The sequence below is a fragment of the Vidua macroura genome, chromosome 2, assembly GCF_024509145.1.
Source record: "Vidua macroura isolate BioBank_ID:100142 chromosome 2, ASM2450914v1, whole genome shotgun sequence".
In the NCBI taxonomy this organism is placed as follows: Eukaryota; Metazoa; Chordata; class Aves; order Passeriformes; family Viduidae; genus Vidua; species Vidua macroura.
The window spans coordinates 68394908-68411609 of NC_071572.1; positions in this window are offsets into that span (position 1 = coordinate 68394908).

Genomic DNA, 16702 nt, shown 5'->3' on the forward strand with positions numbered 1-16702 from the left:
TGCGCTGACATGCCTACCACATGGCACCCAGTTCTGCCACCTCCGTCCCTTCCCTTTGGAATTCCTCCTCCTGTGAGCGCTGAAACATGGCTTGACTCTGAGTTGCACAGAAGTGATGTGTGTGCTTTCAGAAAGCAGGTGCTTTGGGAAAACCTTTGTTTAGGATAATCTGTTGTGGAATAATCCTTTGGATTAACTGAGGTGGCCATGGATCTTCCAGCCCAAACATAACTGTGTCAGCGAATGTGTTTGCTGTTAGGGGCACAGCTAGTCAGGAAAAGAACATCATCTTGCTAATTCAAGAGGAACAGTGAGGTTGCTGACCTATCACAAATAACTGAATTTTTCAAATTAACCAACTGTTCAACAGACAATAGAAAATATAAATAAATAAAGGCTAAAGTGTCACAGAGCATACTTTGTTCATTTATTTTGACAACTCCTTAGGTTTAAATTGTGAAAATACTTTGCAGTGTAAAAGTAAATGTGCTGTGATGAACTTTCTAAAAATAATGAAGGCTTCATCATCTTTGAATGAATGTCTATCCCTGTAGCTTGTAGCTGGAACTGAAAACTAATGGAGAAATTACTGTACAAAAGCAGCTTTTTTAGAGAAATTATGGGAGTAGAAATGTTCTTTTTGACTTGTTCTTCATTCTTCACAGTGTTGCATGTATTTCAACATCACAGACCTCAAGAAGCCAAAAGCTATTATGTGTCCCCTGGATTCTTTAGCTCTCTGCTAAACCTTGGGGAAGGCTCATTCAGATTTCCCCAAAATCTCTAATGAAGAACACAGTATTGTGTCCTGGTCTCTTATCCACCCCTATTTGCCTTGTGTAGTCTTGCCACACTTTCACAATTTGATATGCTACATTTCAGATACTTGCTCACAACCAGGTTTTGGATAAAGAGAAGGATTGAAATAAAACTCCCCATGGGCCTAGAATAAAATTTCACTTGCTCCAGAATTACACATTTCTAAACATACTACCCACAATTTTAGAAGTAATTTTTGAAATATAAGCTTAATGGTATAAAGTGTTTATCTTCACACTTTATTTTCACCCCTCTTAAAATGAAAGAAAATGTTTTATTTTTCTAAAGCATAAAGACAATGTAGCTCCATAAACTAAAGTGCTGTGCTCTTCTTCCAGCCACTTATTTGTCTTTTTCTCCCACAAAATACAACAGAAACATAGGATACCTTATTAATGTTATTTGAAAAGATGCTATAAAACCAGTGCTATGTGACTAGTTGTCTCGGGGCTTAAACTGTAAGTTTAAGAAAATCCTGTTAATGTCAACTGGCTGCAAGAAAGTCTGTGGGCTACAGCAGCCCTTCTTTGGTGGACCTGGTTATTTGCTGAATTCCTGTTTTCTCTTAGAAATGTCAGTATGAACAACTACCGTTTCAGGTGGCAAAGAAGAATTACCATGCCAGGGCACACATGTGTGACACTCTTTCCAAATCTTCAAGAGGAAAAAAAAAAGTTTGGAGCAAAAATCCTCACAGATTCTGCCTCTAAAGAAATATGAACTCTCAACTGTTTCAGCCACTGGGTTCCAGCAGCTGCTGTTTATTCCTTTCATCCAGAGAGTGAGAATTGAAGAATAAAAGGCTAAGAGATGGAGTTTTGTGAGTGAGACGGTTTGAGTCAAAGAATTACACTGAATGTAAATAGACTAGAGATAAAGAAGGGAGTTGGTATGGGACACCTTATGCTGACACCACATTTATTTACCACAGTACAGGGCTGACTGAACAGGCAGCTGTCAGGGGAAACATTCATTGATGGGACTGGGCTGGAGAATGGTAGAGGGCCTGATCCAAATTTACCAGGAAAAGCATTCCTAGTAAAATATAATGCAGCAGTAACCATTGTTATAATACTTACTACAGAGTTAGTGTAGTTTGCTACTCAGATGTGACAGTATTAAGAGGTGAAAAAGGGCAGTTCTTGCTACATGGACAGCACTGATGGGATTTTCAGGTTTGCCATTTTCCTGTGGCCAGAGAGGTAAATAACTCAGAGACAAAGCTTGATTTCAGCCATGGGATGGCAAAGGGAAAACCAAGTCACAGCTCAGTAGATACTCAGTTGCTCCACTGGCAGCCTCAGTCTTTCCTTTCTTCTCAGGATGGAATTTTTTATGATAGCTCTGAGCTTTGACTTCATTCTTAATAGCTGAATTTCTGTCCAAATGCCTCTTTTCTGCCTGCTTAGACTAGGTGTGTGAAGGGGGTGTGTGGTATTGCCCTAGAGGATCATGCTGTTTGAGGACAATAAACAGATCTAAAATTATTTTCTTTAACCCCCACCTTCTCATTATCATTTTGCAGTGATAAATACAAAGTGCAGATAAGCAGTGAAAATACAAGATGCGAAATACCCATGACAAAATACAGCAGCACTAAAATGACACTTTCTCTGCCTTTACTTGGAACAGTAGTTAGCTGACATGGTAGAAATCATAAAACTGAAGAGCAAAAGTATTTTCAGCAAAAAAAAAAAAGTGATTTGATAATCTTTAAAGATTCTTCATAGCCCATATTTCACTGGAGAACCAAAGTCCCCAGGATTTGTTGGGATACCTCCTGTGTGGCTTTAAGGATGGGTACCAACATCATAGTGTCAGCTGAGCTGCATTAGGAGCCATATGATGCTCTGTGGTCTAACAGCAGGGCATGCAATGCAGATCAACCATTCCTAAATTTGGTGGGCATGATCTTCTCAGGGCAAAGCTCATTCACACCTACAGCATTGTCAAAGACAAAGCTCAGAAGTCTTTTCTTCCCTATGACTTTTTAAAGTGAGATGGGTCCTTAGAGGAAATGTTGGGATGAAAATGTTTAAGTATTATTCAGTACATTCCTGAAATTTTCCGGTGCTGCTCTTATTCAGGATTAAGTTCTACTTTATTGTGTTGTACCAACAAACAAACAACAAATCCAACCCCAAGGCATTTAGTCTTAATCCACTGGATTTTTATTGCACTACTGCTTAAGTGGGAACAGACCTCAAATGCTGCTACTCCTTTTCTGAAGGCAGAAGACCGTAGCACAAGCTCAGAAGCTTGACCATTAATTGTTTGTATTGCAGAGCCTATGACATACTTAAGTAGCTGAGCACAACAATAAACACAATAGCCAGTTCATTAAATCATTCTTTGTTAAGACTTTCCAAGGCTTTGGGCTTAAGCCTCTTAAAATTGAAATCATTATGCTATTTTTTTTTTAAACAAATGAGCAAACGTAACTCACATAAAAAAGGGGAAAACACAACAGAGTCTTTGATGTATGCATCATCACTGTGATGTCTTACTGAGATTAAGCTATATGTCTAACACTGCTAAGAGGTTTCAACAGCTCTTTCCAAGGAGAAGCTGAAATCAGGAAGGGCTATAAAGTGCTGCTGTTGCTGTCACCTCTCCTGCAACAGCTTTCCTTGGCCTGTCACATCATAAGAGAGGCTATCAATAAACTTTGTAGAGTGGTGTTTGTGGTCCCTCTTGTGTCTGTAAGTTCCTGTCAAAGCCCTGACTTGTTGACGCACCCTGACAGGCTCTGAGGATGACTAGAAATGACAAAAGGTGGAAGCAGGAATGGAGGTTTGCTGCCTTGGGCAAGTTTGTTCTTTTAACACCATATACTAATATTCAAGCTTAGAAAAACAGCCAAACTATTCACAGCCATGAGGTATTAGGCAGGCATTTTACACAAGGCTATTTAGATATGGATAAAACACCTTAATAATATGCTACTGTGATGAGTGCACCAAGTTATGCTCCTTTTTAAATCATAAACCTCACCCTTTCTTTTGCTACACAGCTCTGGCTGCCTACAGCTTGTTTCTTCTCTCTGTGCCAACATTGCAGCCACACTGCAAAAGAACTCAGTTTCTCTTTCTCCATAAAACAATCCTGCACCTTTACTCACATCATATGCCATGGGCAGAATCTCTGCCTTTCCCGTCCTGTAAACACTGTTAGTATGTGAAATCACACACTATTTGCATGAGAACATATTCTATGGAAAGCAGAAGAGATATGCAGAGCTAAGCAAAGGCTTAAAAGAAGAAATTACCATTTTTTCTCCACTGTTGCTACTATTTGCTATTTCTCTTCCCTCCCTTGTGATGGTTATGACCTTTATTGTTAGGACCACGTCAGACTAAGGGCCAGCCTCTGATGGGTGCTGAGTGCTCCCTGGTTTTGATGGGTTACTCAAAGCTTCTAGGGCCCAGTTTCCTTTCCACAGGTATCCCTAAGCACTTTAGGGCCGGGGAGTGTTTCTTACAGCCTTGAGAAGAGACATGTTCCTCTCTGGGAACAATAAAGACAAACAATAATGGGTGTGTTGAACATCCTCCTCAATCAGACCATTTAATTGCTTTTTCACATTTTTCATAATTTCTTACAATTGTTGCTAATATAAATTTCAAGACAGAGCTTACCCTGATATGGAAGTTACAGAATCATAGTCAAGGATTCTTTCTCTGTGAATTACCATCCCCCAAGGCAGTTCTTCCTGACAAGAGGAGGGTGAAGAAAAAAGGTGGGAGGGGGAGAAGGAGGCAAAGCCCAGCTTCTTTTTGCCCATGTAGGGTACCTCAGCCTGAGCATAGGGCTGCAAACTACATGCCTAGGACAGTTGTGGTCTCAGATCTAAGACTAGGCTCTGGTTTCTGTGCAGACACAAAGCACTTACAGCTTGAAAATACATCTATAAATGAATTGAGAGTTAAAAACTACTAGAGAATACTCCATGGGATTATCTGTACTATCAAGACAGGAAAACTTTGCAGATGCTACTGTCTCTCTAGAGGAATAAATGCTTGCATTTTAATATTCTCAGCAGCTGGTTCCTGTTGAATGCCATCAGGATGATTCAGCCACCCACCAGGAACACCAGTAGCAAGTGCACACACAGACAAATCTGCAAAACTTTCTGCTTCTGATGCCACTGTTGTTACTTTGGCAGAGTCTGATCTGTATTAGCTTTTCTTCATTACTACCAGTAGCAGGTTTAACTTCACCTCAGGATGGTGAAAGAAAAACAACCAATCCCTGGGGCTGCCCTAATCAATCCAACTGTCTGCTTCCTATCAGTAGTGCTTCCCACAATCCACATCATTAGCAGCTTACTCTGTGGTTACCTCACTCACTTTCAGCCTCACCACAAGTCACATCTGCCCTGTGAGCTCAAAGTGATGGCCCAGGCAGTCTGATGTCCTTTCCCCTAACTGCGGTCCACATCTGATGAAAGGGACATCACCTTATAACACACTTGGTTTCGGCATGAGACTCAACTGCAATAGATTACTTCCTCACCCCTGCTGATGAACAATTTATGTCTAAAAATACAAGGTCTGCTACCTCTCCCCATTTAAAAAGAAAAAAAAAATCAACCTCAGTGACGTTCTGTCTGTGGTCTGTGGACCACTTCCAGGTGTTTTATGGAGGTGCATCTGTCTAGCAGCAATAATGAGGCATTTACTTTTCCTCAAGCAGCAATGCTTCCTGACAGTCGTTGACTGGGTCAAATCACTCAATGCTTCCTCTAATTCTACTGGGACAAATTTCTGCCTCGCTTTTGTCTGGCACTTCTTGGAAGTAGAATAAACTGTGATGCCAATCTGCAGAACCCTACCTGGAGGGGCGAAACACCAGAGAAGACAGAACTAAACAGCACAGTCACTCCTGCAGACTGGTGAACCCATGACTATAGATTCTGCATAAGGGAAAGAGTCTCTCAGTGGTAATTCATGTGATAACTGACAGCCAGAGAGTGAAAATAAACAGCTCAAATGCAAAATGGTGGGAACGTAACAGAACAGCTGCATCCATCTGGTCAATAACACCCGCTTAAGTTTTCCTCCTTAATGCTACTGCCCCTTCACTTGTCTTGATAGGAGAGATGCGACAGGTGGACAACAATGCCGTATCAATATCTATTCTCAAATTATGGGGTTTAATTCCATCATTACAGAGGATCCTAATTTCAGCATTATTCAATGTTTTGAAAGAAAAAATCATGCTTTCAACATGATAAATGTCAGCACTGACCAAATCAGTGGTGTTGGCCTGCCAACAGGAATGACCTCAAATACTGGTGCCATACATATAGGTAACTCCTCAAGTAGTCTGTCAGAAAAATGCTAGAAACTTAGGTTATTACCTGTGCCAAGTTATCCTGATATGGAAAACAAGCCAAAATAGATAAATCAGAAATTGTTCATTGGGTAAGTGACATAAACATTATAAAAACAAGCATTCTTGTGTCAGATCCCTGATGTACCCATACAGCTTGTGACACCTACTGCTGACTGCAGTGATATTCATCCTGGTTAGAAGAGATCCTATCATATTCCTTACTTTTTTTACAAAGAGTATCTTCAAGAATTTGTATAATTTCCAGAATCCAGAGTCATCCCTACCATGATCTCAACTTAAATCAACAAAGTTATGGAACCACCACTTGTTCTCTCTAATGAGTGAACAGTTAAGTGCCATTCAGAGTCAGCCAGGAGTGTGCATGAATATGGAAAAGAGAAACAGGAGGGCAGCAGAAACGAAGAGAATAATCTTTCATGCCAATTAAAAAAACCCCAAAAAATTAATGAAAATTTTAACTGCCTGCCCAGTTTCCTAGTATTTCATCTCATGTAGAAAACAAGAATTAAAATGCACAGAAAACAAAATCACTGAAAAATGGGGATTTAATTTAATTAAACAATAAAAACCAGTGTTTTGCTTTTTTTCCTCTCCTTTGAAAAAAGAATGAGAGGAAGGAGAAAGAGAACATTTTAATTTCTTTTACTTTTCTTTTTTTTCCCCCAATCAATATTGAGGTTTTTTTGACAAGTTCTTCCAGTAAGCTATCTCAATGGATGCGATGTGGCAACAAGGATCTGTAACCGATTGTGGTTTCAGGGCTGAGAATTCATTGGATTGTCTTCTCTGTTATTTTAGCCCCAAAGTATATTTTAAATAGCCTTAAAGAGAATGAAAATTCTTCTCATAGCAGTGACAGGGAGAAATGGTTTTAGAAAGGACTTCCATATTTCTAACAGTTTTTGGGTTTTTTGTCCTTTTGAACATTTTTTCTTTGCTTGTATTGATGCAACAGGATAGCCTTTTTAAAAAAGAATTTGGAATACGACACTCAGTAATCCATCCATTAACAAGAATATCCAGATATGTGTTTCTTTCAAGCAGTGAGTGTCATGGCGTTTCCTTCCGTGTACTTTGTTCACATCTGAGACAAGTCAACCTCACGAAACCAGTTTGAGAGAACGGTTTTTCTTTTTTCTTTTTTCTTTTTTTTTTTTTTATTTTAATCTTTTAAAAAGGATGTTATTGTCCTAAAAGTGAATCTGAATGATCCAGACTGGCTCCATGTCAGTGCTTGGTCTACAACAGCCATTTTTTAAATCATCGTTTCTCTTACTCTATTTTGCCAGATTGGTTAGGACCAGTCATGTATTTTCACAAGCAAACCAATGTCCTTCAGAAAAATATTTTCTCTTTCTCAATAAAAACTAACCAGACTTTTACCTTGGCCAGAGAATTTTATCAAGTTTTAAGAGGAAAACACTAATATCTTCCAAGCATGAAACCCTCATTACACTCACACTCAATAATGAGTATTACCAGAGATATTTCACAGGTGAAGGAGGACAGGAGAGAAATGCTACAATATTTGAAGATGCAAGAATTCTTCATACTGAGCTGTGTGAAATCCAGAGACAACCTTTCCAATTGCAGCTAATTATTTTGTAAGCATTTCACAGGCCATGCTGATGCCATCTTCTCAGCTGCCCCTGAGACAGGAAACCACCAGCTGGTTTTAGAGTTGGCTGGAGTAATTTGAATCCAGGGGCTAAGTGACCTGTTCCAGGCTGCACCATGAGTGGGCAGCGGGTGAGGAAGGATTCCATTTCATGGTGTCCCAGCCAGCAGAGCAAAGAGAGGTGCTGCTCCAGAGAGGGCTGGAAGAGAAACAACTGGAGAAAACTAACAGTACACTTACCGTAATAAAGTTTTACCCTATTCTTTGTTCCTTTGTTGGCAGGGAAAAAAAAAAAGAAGCAAAAGCTATGTGTGTCAGAAGAGCTTTCTCTTGCCTAATTAGGCCTCCCTTTCGTTATGCCATGAACATTGGAGTTTTAATCCTGAGCACAGAGAGGCCTTGGGCAGAAAATTTGGCCAGTCTTTTTCACCAAGTTTGAATGTGTTCAAACCTTTCAAAACTGTACCAACCCCTCTCTAACCTTCAGATTAAGTAGTGCATTTTCAATACCATAATGAGCTAAGCCTGCTGACGTCCTGTGAGATGGGAAAGTACCCACTGCTTGAGAAACCCTAATCCAAGGTGAATTATTGCTACTTTTTGTTACATTCTTAACATACTCTGATATTTCACCATTTGTTTTGACCTTACTGACCACTGCAGACTAAATTTGTTTCTTTTTACTGTCTTTAATAGCTTTACGATGCTTCTCTTTTCACATTACTTTCTGTGTGTATTCTCAAGACCTTTTCTCTTTTGTTCCCATCTCTTTCCCTCTTTATAATGGGATCTTTGACTTTAGCCACATATTTCTTTCATTTGTGCCTTATATATTTAAGTAGAAAAAGAAACCCACATTCCCTGCATACTGTTTCTCTTCTCTATTCATCCACTTCTTCTGCCTCACCTCTCACTTCAAATTCCATTACTCACATCCCCATTCCCTCTAACTCTATTCTGGGTGTCAAAAATTTACCACCTGTTAGCCAGACCAGCAAACTTTATTAATCCAAGCATGGGGAGAATATTTCTGACAGTAGAGGGCTCCTTAATACATCAGACAAAAGCATAGCTGAAGTTTAGTCAAATTCAGACTCCAAACAAGTAAAACAGACTTTAAAATCTTCAGAATAATTGTCTTAAATATGTGGTCATTCCTGATGACCACATATCCTGATTAGTTAAAGCCTTTAAGATTATTTGTTTTTCTGAAAGATATGTTCTTGCTCAGCAGAACAAGAGTGCTTTCAGAAATTCAGTAGGCTTTATCTCATAAAAGGAACTAGTTATGACTATTGGAAGTGCCCTTCCTGCTTGACCATCTTCAGAGATGAAAAGGCATCAGTGTCCAGCCTGTCTTGGACTCTTCCTGGCAGTGTCCCTCTTTTTCCACCTGCTAGCAGCCGTTGGATAGTTTGGGACAATTCTTTCCCTTTTCAGCTACTAGGCTATTTCTCCATGTTTGCAGGGGTTACCCCTTCTCAAGCTTGGGCTTCACACCTCCTTTAAAAATGGTGACTGTGAGGAGCTAAATGGATGTATTCCTCTAGCATCCACCTGTACACTGAGAGAAAAACAGAGCAACTTCTAGTTTTCAAAAACCTTTTCTCATTTTACAACTCCAGTCCCTGCCCTAGCTCCTGCTCAGGGCTTTTCCAGACTGCCTCCAGTACACCTGCCTGGTTCTCCTTGGCTCACTGAGGTCCCCAGAAGCTTCACTAAGAGCCCAAGATTCATACATTTTTCCAACTACATGTTCAAAGGACCATAGCAGCCACAGAGCTGTTAGGCCCAAGACACATAAAGTTATCAAGGACTCAATTTACATTAAATTACCATTTGGATATTTATGTTCTTAATCATATCTATGAGAATATACAGTCATGTCTTAACTGAAGTACAACTGACATATATGGAGCCAATCAGCACTGAATACATGGATTTTTCAAGATCTGTTTAAATTCAGTCTAAACTGTGGGTTTATGGCATTGCAAAAATTTACTGAAAAAACATGAGTTAATATTTGTCCAGTTCTTTCACATGAGAAGCGCTATTACTGTTGTCAAAAAGCCTACTGTGGACTTAAATAGCTGTGAGAATACAAAACAGTTTAAAATTTGAATAGCTTTCGTAACTAATAGCAAGTAGGCAATATAACAGATGGCGACTCACATGAAAGCTAAACCACATCTTAATAACAATAACTTACATTCAGAGGGGTAGTGTTTCCTAGTGCTCAGACCATGAGACTGAGAACCAGGATTCCCAAGTTATTCTCCTGCCTCAGCCATTGATTTGCTGTGTGCATTTAGAAAAGTCACTTAAACATTTCTGTGCCTCAGTTTCCTCATCTGCAAAATAGAGATAGTTCTTACAAACATCACCAGACCATTGAGGGGAAGAGACCCAAGCTGTTGGATTTTATAACAAGCATTTTAGACAAATGAAGGTATGGAAGAGAGGCATTGACTGTTGTCATTGTCGAGTCAGTCATTGATCAAATTGCAAAGTGGTTACTTTGAGCTGAGCTAATACAGCCATGCCAAGAGTGGGAGGTGGCAGCTGCTTAACTGTGCTCCATACCCTTATGGTGTGGTTCAGGTCTGGAACTGAACATTGTTCTGCACAACTGACACTTCAGAGGCAATCCAAGGAGCCCAAATACAATTGCCTTCACTGAAGTTTAGCCAGGACATTATGCAATCTTTAGCAGCAATCTGAATCTCTATTTTTATATCTCTGATAAAAAGGAGCACCTCGAGCTCTCCTGGTTTCTGTCATCATTAGATAGCACATTACTTCCTTTTGATCAGAAACAAGATTGCTTCTCACTCACTGACTTTGCTTGGTGCAGTTCTACAGAGTTTCACAAAGGTTCTCCAAAGCAAGCACCAGAAAAGTCTTATGGTGTCTGACATGAGCATAATGCAAAATGAATAGGCTGAAAATCAATGTTCCCCTTAAATTTCTACTATATATGTTCTTTTGATGTTGTTGTTGTTATTTTTGTTGTTTATGAGGGATGGAAGTTTTAACTGTATGAGTAGTAGAGACTACTTAGAGAGGGCCCATTTTTGCCATGCTTGTCAGACAGAGATTACTTTGCTGAGAATTTAATGAAAATAGAAGTTAAAGAATTGGATCAGGATGTTAAAAATTATTACAGAGAGGAAGGTTCCCTGTAGGGTACACCCTGGTTCTTCAGCAGTGTGCAGGCAATGGCATAAACTGAAGCCTGGAACCAGCTTGGTGGCTTCCCTCATTAGCAGGGATGTCTGCCTCAGTTCTGCCCTGCTTAGCACTCTCCAGCTGTACAAGGTAATTGTGGCACTTATAATTTTCTGTGGCTTCTGAAAATTGTGGGGATATATTTCAACAAGAAAAAGAAGATTACCTAATCAATCTATCTATCTATCTAGAATGGCTGATCTCACTGAAGAAGACTCTGGCATCTTTGTTACAAAGAGCTTTCACTGGTATTTCCTAATTCTCCAGCCAAAGAAATTATTACTAAACCCTTTTCTCTGGGAGCACGGAACAAAAATTATTTCTCACGCTGGCTTGATGGGATATATAGTTGAGATTAACAGGTCAAAGAGTTTTCGGAGTCCTATTCAGAGGACTGCCTAAAGAATATTCCATGTAACTAACTTAACTGCTCTCCAGATGGTCAAAACTGAAAAGGCCATCTGAGCAAAAATCAAGTTTCGGAAAGTGCCATGAGAAATTTTAGCCAGAGGATGTGGATTCTGCTTGTGCTGGCTTCAATGGAAACAGACTCACTCTAAATATTTTTTTTTTTTTTGGTTTGTTTTATACCCTTAATTTCTTACAAAGAAATGTCTGGAAATTCCATGTTGTTATTTTCTAAAGTGATGAGCTCAAATCACAAAATCTGGATCTGGATGCCTAGCAGTGCCAGAAGTTCAGGAGAGTTTGGACCAAGAAGGCTGGCTCAGGCAAGTATTGAGTGTTTTCCCAGGATTTTTTGAAGGCCAAGACAAGGGTTTCAAAGAGGAGAGAGGCATGTGCAACATGGCAGAGTTACAAAAAAACATCGCTTGGAATTTCCTGGGTTTTGCGAGATTAAAATTGTGAGTCTAATTAGTTTAAGGAAATTAGCTCTTTATAATTTTCATTTTGTATTGAAGAAGTAAGAAAAATTAAAAATAGAATGAGAATGGAAAAATTAATGGGTTTCAGTAATTAGTTAATCAGAAAGTGCTCCTGTCTTAGTGTGGCTGCCCAACACATTAAAAAATAAAAAAGAGAAAAAAAAGTAACCATGACTTTTCCTCATACTTTCCAAAACAGTATAAGCTTCACCTCTGAGCTTGGAACAGCTACTTGACATTTCAACACAGCTCGTTTTTCAACGGCAAGCCACTGAAATTGGTGTTTAGGTTGAAATACCATCTTACTATAACATTAATACAGACATAGAGTAAATACATATATTCTGGCAAAAATAAACCACAATTTGTTGCTCCTGCTGGCCAGATCACACTTACATGACTCGCATGCAGTAATGAAATGGAAGGGAAACCTCTTCTGAGAGCAGACCTTTTCACCAAGTGCTGAACTGGGGATCTCTGACATCTGAAAGCAGCAGGACAACTTACTACACTGTAGGAAAGCACATTTCTCTTGACACTGGTGATCCAGTCTGAGGCCTCACAAGCCACACATTGGTGCACTAAAGAGACATGTATTAGACAAGCTGTTTTGTCCCTTGGCTATCACCCTCCCAAGCGCTGAACAGATCTGGATTGGGCTGGCTTAGAAAAAAAGTCAGAGGAAAGCAGCGAAGTTAAGCCAAGTCAAAACAGAACTTTGGTGCAATTCCACCAAGTCCAAGTTATGCTAACAAAACTTCAGCAGAGGCGAGCCTGTCCTCCTCTGCCCAGCCCAGAGCACCACTTTCAGGCATTAGCTGCAGCACTTGGCTTTCAGCTCTCTGCACCTCTTAGCTGTATTTATTTTGTGAGGTAGCTAAATGCATCCTTTGTAATTATTTAAGCTTGTAACATCTTTGAAATGAAAGAATTCACTCTGCAGAGATGATGTTGAAGAAGTCTGAAGAGCGTTGTTTTTTTTTTTTCCTATAAATAAAGATGCTGAGCAACAATCCATTGAAATGGCCAAAAACTTGAAAGAAGCCTTTTAATTCCCACTTACATTGCTCTCAAACTTCAGCCTTATTGCGGAGCTGCTTACTGATTGTCAAGTCAACTAAACTAATGGGCGGCTACTAGAATGAGCTGACAAATAAATACAATACCCACAGCTAGGACTGCTCAGAGCATTGGAGCACACGTAGAGTACCAGGGAACATCATGTACCATGCACGCAGAGCACACAATTCTTAAACATTCGTAACACTTACTCCAAAACCAGATTTCTTCCAACAAAGTCTGTAATTGCTTCCTCAGGAGCATGAACGTGCCTAAGCATGAAACGTTACAGTGTAGCTGGTTTTAAGTTGGTCAAGGAAGAGAGAAAAGGAAAGACGCCTGAAAATGTTACCTCTGGTCAAAGAGTCTCCTACCCCTCATTGGGACAACTGGCAAAAACGAAATAAAAAGAAACTGTGTGCTGTTGAGAGCGAAGTAGACACTGGTATTTATCTGGAGGAACTGGATGCATATACAAATAAAGTTTCAGACTGCAGGAGTCATCTCAACTCAGCTCTGGCACCTCCACTAAAGCGAGTGCACCCTGCAGGCTCCAGAGGAATGCTGTGCTGTGCAAGCACACACTGGGGTTTCTGGTTTCTAGAACTGATTCAAGGGGACCACCCAAAATCCTGATCTTCTAGCTTTGTTATTACCTTGTTCATTACCTTTTCTCAGGAAAATCTGCACTGACTTCAGTGGGAAGGTGTCTTAGATGAGAAGTAAGAAACACCACCAACTAGCTGGGCAACTTCAATTTACACACCTACAGTACAGCTGAAATGCAGTTGTTCCTGGATTCTTAACAAAAAACCCTCTGGTCTGTATTTGCCTCACTTACAAGATTGCTTTTGTACGCTGGCCTAAGTATACACCAGAGAGGAAAGGCTGAAACTTACAGTTCTTCAGCTGTGTTAATAGGAATATCAGCCCAAAATGTATATAAATCACAGCCCAAAATCTGTCCATACTTTCCCCTGGAGCGTGGCGATCGGCCCGCACACAGTCACTGCTGAACAGCACAACTTGGTAGAAGGACTGGCTGGCCAAAGCACCTACCTCTGACAGAAAGTATCAGTAACTCCTTTGTGTCTCTACAGTGCAAACAGGATTTCGGCTTTGCTGGTCTTACCAAATTCAGACAAATAAAACACCAAGTTCCATAAAAATACAGAAATAATTACAGAGGGAGCAAAGTTGTGTAAAAAGCTCATTTACTGGTTTGCTTGACAAAGTATATTATGATTCAGGTTGCAAAAACCTGAAGCAAACGAACAAAAACCCGAACGCTTTAAACTCCTCCGATAAAACTTAAACCTCCTCCCTTCACAACCTCTCATTTTGAAATGTTTTAGAGATTTTCCTTCCCCCTCCACCTTTAAAAATCAATTCTTAACAGTTCTCAATAGAAATCCTTAGTTCACAAAGAGAAATTAAAACATTGCATAGGAAAGTATCAAAACAAAACATTACCTCTCTTTTGGAAAGACAGACCTTTTTCCTTGCAACGATTTAGTCAATTTGATTTCAATTCAGTGTTTCTGTTGACATGACTTAGCGTTTTCAGACAAAAAAGTTTTGCCGTGGTGTTTGTCTAAATAATGTAGTACTAAAGACAGCACAAACAGGGAAAATTATCATCTCCCTTAACTAAAATGTGACCCAGTATCAGAAATGCTGCTGCCACAAGGCTACTTTGCTACACACCTTCAATTGTTAGCTGCTGTCTGGCTTCCCCCATCCTTTTATTAGGCACCAGAGTTCTGGTGCAGGAAACTTTTATGGGCGGCGTACACAAAGCGTGTCTAATTTCTATCTCGCACTTTATCCTCTCTTCCTCCAGCACAACGTTTCATTTTCTCACAGCCCTAACTTCCCCCGTTTGCTCACCTAAATGCAGAAAACCCCAGCACAGGGATTGCTGCCTGACAGTTTTTCAAACTCGGTGTGCAGAAGATGCCCAAATGAAATAAATAAATAAACAGAGGGAAGTTTATGAAAGTGAAAGGAACGGCATGGAGGGAGCGGCAGGAGCGGCAGCAGGCAGCTCTGTACTCCTGCTCAGACTGACACAGGTGTATCCCAACTTCACCCACTCAGGCAGGAGAGACGGGGAGCCACGTACAGGTGCACATGGACACACTGAGAAGTGCCAGAAAGGGCACAGGAAGAAGCAAAAGAGAGAAATAAAGCCGAAAGGTGTTATTTATTTTTACAACTCAACAATGAACTTCGATTTTGGCAGAGGATTAAAAACAGCCCTGGGAAATGATTAAGTTTTTTTTTTCTCTTTTCTATAAAGCTTCAGCACAAAAAGAGAGATTATAAAGGGGATACGCTCACATAGGCACACATAAAATAGGGGGGAACTAAGGAGAAGGAAATGAAAGGAAAAGAAAACAAACAGCCTCCTAACAGGCCCATACTGCTAACGGGAGTCCAAATAAAGAGTCATATGATATCTGATAGTGCAGGACACGTCGCCAGGAGCTGGAGCGGATTGCCTGCAGGAAGAAAGAGCCAGTGTGTTACTGCTCAAAGAGCTTTTCTTTCCCCATTTTCTAAATTTTTTTTTCCCCTCTCTCTCTTTTCTCCTGTACTGTGAATGTGTTACTCTCAGGTCAAGTCCATGGAGTCCCCAAAAGACAGCTATCATCCTTCTCCCTACTTCTGGATGCAGTGACAGCCACTGGAAGATGCCTTCTAGATGAGACTGGGGGGGCTAAATCTAGGTTTCAGCTCTGTTCTGACCTCTCTCATATATCACCATTTCCACAGTTGAAGATCAAAATTGTCACAAAAACATGTTAGATTAAAAAAAAAAAAAAAAAAAAAAAAGAGGGGATGGAGAAGTCAGGTGGGGGGAGAAGAAAAAATATTCAGGCAGAAAAAACCCGAAACTGCTTATCCTATGGAAAATGTCAAAGGCCAAGTCCCATTTCTGATCTCTTTTGCTTACTTTTCATGTGATTTTTTTTTTTTTTTTTTTTTGAAGAGAGCAAGAGAGGAAAGTCACAGAAAATATTCAGACCATGAAAAACTTAAGGAGTTAGGAAAACTCTTTGAAGGAATGAGGAAAGCAAAGATTTTAAGTAAAAGAACGGCATTTGTAATTTGCCAGAAGTTTTTCTATTTGTTATGGTAGTCCATCCCTCTCAGCTAAGCATTCCACATTAAACTGGGGAGCCCGCGAAGCACTTTTAGCTTGGCACCATTATTGCTGCTGCCCATGGAAAGGCAGAACACCTGGGTTACCTGCAGCAAAGGAACCTGCATTGGAGCGGGGGACTTCAGCCCCTGATGAGTCTCCAACTTCTGCTGGGAGAGCTGTGCCCACTGCAGCTTTGGAGAGGGAAGAGTCACAGCTAATGAAGCTGTGAGACTGCAAGCCCACAGTCTAGATACTGGTATGAAACAAAACTGTGTTTTAACTGGTATTTTAACAGTTAAAACTGGTGTTTTAACTGTCCACTTGTCATGGACAGTTTCCCTGCTCCCCAGTTTCTGCATGGGATGGGCTGTATCCTGCAGGATGTTTTGCCACTGTAGGATACTGGGATTTCTAAAGCGGTGCAAGCAGAGCCCAAGGATGGATTTTTTTCTCCTCCTCATCATATGAGGAGATGTAAATGGACTAATTCCCCGTATACACTTACACAATGCATAGGTGTTGTTTAAAAGCAGTGTTACAACACATATGCTATACCTACGAAGCTGTAACAGACAACCTCTT